The sequence below is a fragment of the Solanum lycopersicum genome, chromosome 5 (assembly GCF_036512215.1).
Source record: "Solanum lycopersicum chromosome 5, SLM_r2.1".
Taxonomy (NCBI): Eukaryota; Viridiplantae; Streptophyta; class Magnoliopsida; order Solanales; family Solanaceae; genus Solanum; species Solanum lycopersicum.
In genome coordinates this window covers 38,351,153-38,360,545 of record NC_090804.1, presented here as the reverse complement: position 1 = coordinate 38,360,545, position 9,393 = coordinate 38,351,153, and positions in this window count along the sequence as shown.

Genomic DNA, 9,393 nt, shown 5'->3' with positions numbered 1-9,393 from the left:
AAGTAAACATGCATATCATGTAACTGAATACATAATCAAGTAACATTATCATAAAGTCATAAATAACCAAAGCAAGACAATTATCCACAATCCCTATAAAGTTAACATTTTCAATGACCAATCAAAGCCCCATAACCTTACTTAATCAATTAACCCAACAAAAATCATGACCAATCTCTTACTTGACATAGTATAGCATTTAAGAGTGCATATCATCATACTTAAAACATTGAGGCCAAAACATATTCACAAGTGAAACTAATCAACATATAGTATCAAAAATGTGCAAGTTAATCATAAAATATTATGTACCATTATAAGTATATTCATAGATAAGAACATCTTCATAAGGTTTCCCTCAAGGTAAACTAGTTCAAAGCATAGGTTGAGTCTCATACCCCTACCTTAGGTAAGTCAACTTCTCAAGTCACCTTTGTTTATTTATACTTCATTTCTTCATCATTATTTTATGGAATACTTTCCTTAAACGACCTAGACCACAATAGCTAAACGTGAAATCCGTTGTTTGTAAAACATTACACCGAAGTAAAGTTGTCTACATGCCAAAGTAAAACCAATCATTAACGTAGTTTTGTAGGTGAATCCACTAGATATTCTTCTTATGGGGGCAACATATTTCAAGAACAAATATATAGGTATAATCCCTTTACATACCACATGGAAATGGGTGCCTTTTCTCATGGATATCCAATGGATGAATATCCTTATAAGGGAGTCAACCCCTAAAGTGGAACAATAAGGTGAATCTTCCTCTATGGATAGTCATAACATCCCATTGTAATGTTCACTCACTTCAAAGCTAATTCCCTTTTTTGAAATGTCTCTAATGGCTTTATTAATCATCAAAACTTTATGTCGGTCATAGTGTAGTACCGCAAAAATGACTTAGGTGCAGCTAGAGTCCAACTTGTGTTTAATGAGTGAATCAGTTCCAAAAATTGTTTATTATATGGTATTAAGGTAGTATTAAGAGTTTAAGGTGCGTTGGAAATCAAACGTCAAGGGACGACGAAAACGTTCGACAAATAAGTAACCTATGTGCCTCATGTAAGGTTATGTAACTAAAAGTGTGTTTCATGAGGTTATGAGGTCTTTATTTGAGTTATTATAGTGTTTATAGGTAGTGTGTTGAGTTTTATGAAGTTTGGAGGTCAAACATATAAGAACGTCCATGACGTTCGAAAAGGTTTGCCTTTAAATAACCTTGTGTATCTTTGTATGTTTCATCAAGTTTTACTTCTTTGTTTTGGATAAAATTAATGTTGGAGGTACTAAAATCGTATATGAACATTTTCAGGTTATAAATTATCGTAAAATATCCCCAAGGACTATCCAAGGGTCCTTAAGGAAGGACCCTTCTTTTGAACAAAGGTTGTCTAGACCATGCCCCAAAAGATTGAGGTAAAGGACATCTCGTGGGACAGTTGATTCCCCGTAAATGGGTTTTATGTCTAATAATAGGAATCTCAAGCTCCAAATGTCAAATCTCTGAACCAAATGATGAGATGCCTAAACAGTCCCTATATTGATAAAATCTCCGTCGACTAGGGAGTCGTTGAAGATACTATTTCTGCCTAGCTTTACTGTTAGTTCAATGGGTGAATCAGTATATTTATGCCACGTCAAAATAATAGTTATTAAGGTTTTATAAGGGTGTTTTGGATATTTTTAATGTGTTTGCAAGACTTAAAACTATGGTGAATTCATTCGTCAAAAATCAAAATCCAAAACCTCTAAAGGGTTCTCTAGAACTCCATTGAAGCTTGAAGGAAGATTGAAGCTTGATGGTTGATTTATCCACCAATTTCACTAAAAAATGGTGTTTTAGCAAAAATAAGGTATGTTATTTGATCCTTGAAACCCTATTCATCAAGAGGCCAATCTTCAAAGTTATTTTTTAAGGTTAATCAAAAGACGAGTTTTGCAAACTCGAAATCTATCCATGGGTTCTTGCATTAAAGGTTTTAAAGAATTTAATATTGATTGAATTGTTGTTGAATAGATTATTTTAACTCAATTGACCTATGAACCCTAGTTTTGACTACTTTATGGTTTAAGTTATATTGACTTAATGATTATCAATTCTTGTGTAGTTTCCTATGGGCTATTAAATTATGTAATAATTGTATTGAATTTATATTTAGGTTTACTTATATTGATAATTTATATTGAATTTATCTAGTTTCATTGAATATCATAGTTTATGTATTGAAATATTAGTTATGGCCACGGTAAAGGTCTTATGGAATTGAATTCGATGATTTAGCTATTTATTGAAGTGGTGAGAATGTATTCATGGTAAAATACCCTTATTATCTTTATTTTTTGTTTATTATACTTCAATTATGTATTTATTGTTATGGTCCACTTATGGTGACGGCACTATCTGCTTTACTTGCATTTGATATGGTCTTGTCGGTGTTACTTTCTGTATTATGATTGTCATGGCCTTGTCGACACTACATGAAGTATTATGATTATTTGTATAGTTGATATAAGTGGAGTATGATAATATCTATCTTCATGTGACTATGTGAAAGTATGAGTCTTATACTGTTGTTAAGTGATCATGTTAGACTATGACTATGTCTTATGTGTGTAGTCATAGAGTTGATGCATCATTATTCGTAGTTTAATATATTAGTTTATCATTTTTATATTGATGATGTTATAGTAATGTATAATATGATATAAAGAGGATAAGGGTCATTCTTATGTACTTCAAAGAATGATATGTTATATGCAATAAAGTAAAGTATGTTGCGTTTTGTTTTTGTAGACTTGTGTCCCTTACTGGAAATATGTATGAATGACATGTGAATTTGAGACGTCTTTAATAGGTAAGATTTGTTGACCCTTGTCATAAATAAATTGATGATATGTGAGGCCTTAAATGATGTTAAGAAGGTCATGTACGTGGAACCTTAAGCCTAGTTGTAATGTTATGAGTCATGAAGTGGAGATTCGTAATGATATCCTTCTTGTAATGAATGATACACTTGAGTTTTATTGGCTGTAACGGAATCATATCATACTTACGAAAGGCATGATGAATTATCCTCTTCACCATTTAATGGTAGCCCTAGTGGACATTATGGTATTGTTAGTGTGATTGTTTTATAAACTAGATATGGAGCCTCTTCATGTGATCCTTTAATGTGAATTACTTTATGAGAACAAAGGCTAGCACCAAGTTATTATGTCATGTGAAGTAGCTCTAATTGAAAATGATACTAGACTACAATTCATCTCTACGTCAAAATGAGACTAGAGTTCATAAAACTCTTTCATACTCCTTAACAATGTCCCTACATGGGATGTGTCCTAGTTCTAACCATGGCAAGTTGAACACAATAATCGAAGTAGGTTAGAACTCCGCATTCCATGTTTATCTATCATGGTCTATGTCAGTTATTTCCTATTATCATTATATATGATACCTACTAGTATTGGGGAATTTCTATGAATTTTAGGTGGTGGAATGGGACTTTATATGGACATTGCACAATAAGCTTTGAAGATGTTAGTGAGATTCCCTAGGTGTCCTTCAAGACCATTACTTGAATGTCCTTTATGTGATGAATGAGTCTTAAATCAATTAATGAAATGTAATGACTTAGAGTTAAGAAAGCATGATAAATTAATAAGTACTTATCTAGAGTAGTTAAGGGCTGTCTAGTTATGGTGTGAAGGGGGCATAGGAATGGTCACTTTGTATTTTACCTAGATAAGTCTTAAGAATGACTCTAGTTAGAGATGAAGGTTTATTATGTAGACATGATATAATTTTAGGTAGTTTTAAGTATTATTTAGGTAATATTTAAGAGGACAATCACAGAGTTTATCTTCTTGAATTACTTAAGTGTTTCATAGCCTTTGGAAGGAAAACGTCATATTATCTATATGATGTTGCATTAAGTCGTAATGATCTTATACTAGTTATTGTATTGCATCTGTTAAGTGTGTCACTTCATAACTCACTCAAGTGAAACTTAGAAGCACCTTTGGGAGGATGATCTCCTGTTTATGTGTTTGAGGTATTGTAAGAGTGTGTATCTCATTATAGTTGTACTTGAAGATCGTTTAGGTGTTCCTAAAGAGGGTGTATGAGCAGTCTCTCTTTGTTAGGATAGATTTTAGTGAGGGAATTGCATGTTTTTAGTTAAGAAACATTATTGTATAGTGAAGGAACTTCATAGTAACACTTATATAGGTCAATAGAAGGTTTCCTTACAAATGTCATAACTTGCTTAAGTTATTCCTTATGTATTTCTAAGGTGTTAAATTTTATTCAATTGATTATGATATGATGTTTTAATAAAAAAATATGTTTCTAATAAATGTCAGTTTTCATGCTTTTATGCATTATGTCATACTTTGTACAATGTTTGTATTAATTCAATATATTTTGTTATATCTAAACATGTAGGTGAATGGTGAGAAGGATCATGAAGGAAATCTTGGATTCTAGAATTGTTCAAGCAAAATTGAAGTATGTCCTCAGTTGACTCTAGGGCATATATATGTCTTTTATTTCTAAGTATTGTAATAGACTAACTATTTCTATATTCATATTGTATGGGTCGTGTCCCAAGTATTCTTCTGTCTAAGAATGACATATGTTAAGACATAGCATTTCTATGATTTTAATACGAAAATATATTTTATGATATTCGTATCAAAAGTATTAATTCAATATTACTATTCATATGTTTATATGCGATGAACGATATAGAAGGGCTTGTACAAGACCTCCGAGGGGTCAATTATGTTGGTTGCATTCTAAGATTGACATATCTTCTACTGTGTGGTTTCGGGATGTGAAACATATGCTCTAACCCTTTTATAATAATCATCATCATCATAGCTCAAAAAGAATTGAATGAGTATAATCCTTTCATTACAATTCATATAAGTGAGGTTAGAACATTTTCATTTTCATTTCATTTCATAATAAGGGACATTGGTAAATCATCAAAATCCTTATAACATTTACATCTCTGCCAACACCTGAGACACCATAGTCAAGAAATATCAATTATAAACCGTACAAACCCTATCAATCCTAATACAAGGCATACTCCAAAACAACATCATGACTTAATCTTAATTAACCATAATCGATGTAAAGAATATAGATCATAGGACTTACCAAGATTCCTTCATAATTCATCATCAAGGTATTACCATCAAACCTTAATTATATTCAATTAAGGTGTAATATAATAATAAATCAATAACAAACATGGTAAAATTACTAAATGAATCACTACATAATAATACATTAATAGTTCATAGCTTAAGGTGAGATACTCTAGACTATTCACAACATACTTCATAACCTAGATAAACTTCTCAAGAACTAGCATGATAGTACTATAATTAATCCTAATTTTGTCATTATTGATACAAATACATCATCTTATTGTAATTAAATCGATAACCAATTCAATTGAACCAATATAACACAATTCATATCAAGAGCAAAACCTAGGATTAAAGGAAATTGGTCATCTTCTACAAACTAGACCAATTCATCAAGATATAACATAATTGAGTTAAAATAAACATTAATATATTCATAATATCCAAAATAAATCATAAAAAAATCAATTCATAACATCAATTTCTTTTTGGAGGAAAACTCGCTTGAAAACCCTACTTTTGAAATCAATGTGATGGAACCCTTTGAGGAAAGAGATCTCAAAGGTGAAAGAAATGTAACACATTTCTATTTGATGATGATTTATGGTGTAAATAGCTCTTTTCATCCCTTAAATCCTTCGTCGCTTGGAATTCAATGGAGTTCTTCACTAGAGAGCGAAAGAAGAGAGAAGGAAGTGAATTTTGGGTTTGTGATATATAGAGCTTAATTTAGTCTAATTAGGTTATGGCTTAATATAGGGGGTTAACTAACTTAATTAGATCTCCCTAATCCATCAACTAATTAAATAAGTGTTTTATTAATTAATATAGCCCAACTTAAAAAAACACATAATCTTAGGCCATCACAAATGAGACCTCCATCGGTGGTTCGTCTGTGAGACGATGGCCACAAGACCCTCCGTCCTGTTAGTCCATCATTTTTCAAAGACTGGTCAAAAACAGTTTTGGGGAAAATTACTAAGTGTTCATCGAAGATGTGATCAACTCCCCCATCGATTAACACACCAATCTTCGATCACTATTCATTGACACACTGCTTTAGGCTATCCTTTGACTCCAAAGGCAATGGTCCACTCCAAGTGTTCTCGGTTGGTCCTTGGTGAGTTATGCCTGGATGTTTCGACTATGAATTAACTATAAAATGTGTTAGACACCTTTCCACCAATTTTCATCAATTTCTAACACCTAAAAGCTAATCAAATAGGCTAAGGCACTCTAGAACCTCATTGAACTAGTTTCGTACGTCCTACACGTTCTTTGACGTTTTGGTTTCTGCAATTCGTAAATGACTTATATTAATTACAATAGACCTTAAAAAGTTTCTAAACCTTTTGACTCTCATGTTAGGATCTAGAATATGTCTTGGATTTTCAAAGTCTTACAAAAGAATCATGTATCAACTCTAAGACTACACACATAAGGATATAGTCATACTCTAGCATGATTGCCTAATGATAATATAAGAACATATACTTTCACATTACTCAAAATTAGATATATATGATCATACAACACATACATCAACTACACAAATTATCATAATAAAACAAGTAATGCTGAAAAGATCATGATAATCATAATACATGAAGTAACACTGACGAGGCGACATCATTCAAAAGTAAAGCACACAGAACCGCCACCATAAGTGGATCATACAAATCACAACATAAGGCAATACCTACATTGCATAATATAAAGAGAATTCGGGCAACGTACCACAAATCCACTATAACCACATCAATACATAGTTAAATTATCCAACACAATACTCATAGGCCTTCACCCATGGACATGATCACCAATTCAATTCAATACATACAATTGACAATGAAATAAAGATATTTCAACATAGGTTTATGAATTTAGGGACACATACTATCAATTCTATTATTATTCTGTCATAATTCATTAGCTCTACTCAAACTACATGATAAATCAATAGTAAAGTGACATGATCACTTCACCCATAAAATAGTAAAAACTAGGATTGCATGATTTACATAGGTTTATAGAGTTTTTAGGTTGAAATAATAAAAATTAAAATAAATTCAATCATAATACAATTATTAAAAATAATTTATGCAAGAACCTATGGATATATCACAAAATAGAAGAATTCATGTTTTTGATCATCTATGAAAAATCATTGGAATTTATCCCTTGAAGAAAACACATTCAAGGATGAAAAATATACCTCAATATAGAAGATTAACCCACGAAATTGATGGATTAAGTGCTTGGAAAATCAGTCTTCTCCCTTGGAGCTTCAAAGCTTCAACGATGGAGTTTGGGCAGAAGAATGGACATGTTTTATTTTGAGTTGATGGTTTTTATGTGATTGGTATGTTTAAGGGTATATAAAGACTCATTAACCATCAATAAGTCATAATAAAATCACCCAAAATACCCCTGCACTTAATGGACATTTGAACAAATTCAAAGTTTACTTAACAACGACGCGGCCAAATCTGGGATGCTCTTTCAAATCTTCGTTCTAGATAAATTAATGACAAAATGGTTTGTGTTAGCCACATGTTACATGGCATGAATTTTTTCCACTCAGTATGAGATACGCTACGCGTAGCCACCACGATGTTTTGGCTGTCGTGGCAGCTTGGCTTTCCTGAGGCATCGTTCTCTGATTTTGAAACCTTTACATGTCCCTACATGCGTATAAACCATCCAAATTTCACCCTCAAACCATCCCCAAAAATATCACTATAAAACATTACTACACACTAGTTCAACTTCGACTAGTTTCCGAACATCTTAGACGTTCTTTGCCATTTGGCCTCCATACACTTCCAAACTTTATATAATGCATAAAAACACTATTGTTAACAATTTTGTGACATTAAAATATTATCACACAATTGTTAGGATCTAGTTAAGCCTAACTCATTTTCGAGGTGTTAGATCAAGATCACAAGATCTTACAAATTCACCTCCATAAGCCCTCCTCAATGGTCTTACCATCAACCAACCAGATACACCAATCAATAGGGTTTGTATCATCATACAAGTGTAATCTTTACAAGAACTAAGTCCATTGTATCATTACTATCAAAATTAATTTCAATTCATAACCTAGGGTTAGAGAAAATAGTTCGCCATGAATTCTACTAGAAATATATACAATCCGAACAATACCTAACCATATTATGTCCATGAATGAAATAAAATAATTAGCAAAAGTCTAAAAATAAATATATTCTTCCATTCCCATCAATTTTGAAGCAAGATCCAAGATTTTAGAGAATTGAGGAAAGGACATGAATCAAACGAAAGTACCATTAATCAACATAAATTACTTAAAAATCTATATTTAATTATCAATAGGCAATTACAAGTCGTCATAAGCAATTATACTTTTTGACTTGAGATATTTCTAGAGAAAAACCATAAGAATTGGTTGACTTAGAAATAAACTTTGAAAATACCTCTTCGAGAAAGGAATCCCAAGAGTGAAGAAGCAAAAACGTAATAAATCTTTATCCACAAAAATTGAGTAAGAACCTTGGAGACCTTGGATTATTCTTCAACCATCTATAATCATTCAAGGGACGATGAATAGAGAGAGAAAGTAGAAGGAGGTGAGAGCTTTTCGGTTTTGATTTGGGGATTCGAATTGAGTTAGTGGATGTGAGGTAAAACTGATTTAAAATCAATATATAACCCTCCCCAAAATTTCCCAAAAGGACCCTCACTTAAATTTACCTTTTAATGAAGTCAAACCTTAATTCTAAATTTCAGATTTTTATCGGGAAACAAGTTTGAGTCGCGGAGAAGTTCCCATAAGATTTTCTAAATTAATTTCTAGATAGAGGAGTCTACTAAGGGTCCACGATGCGAAACAAGACTTTTGGTTCTTGGTGGACAACGTCCGTGATGCGGACCTATTTCTTCTAAGCCAATTTACTGCTGCCCTGGGCAGCTTGCATGGCAAAAGGTGGGGTCCCTTCGTGGACCCCTAGGGAGATCTTCGGGGACTATACCTTGAAGTTTTGACCCTATATATATAATTTTACCTATTTAATGTATTTTTACAAGTTTTAGTCTTCATATGATAGTCACAAACCTTAACAAGACCTAAGAATTTTAACTAGTTCAACTCAATAGTTTCCGGATGTCATGGCCTTTCTTTGACGTTTAAGATCTAATACACGTTAATAACCTTTATTAATTTATTCTTCGTGTTTAATTTTC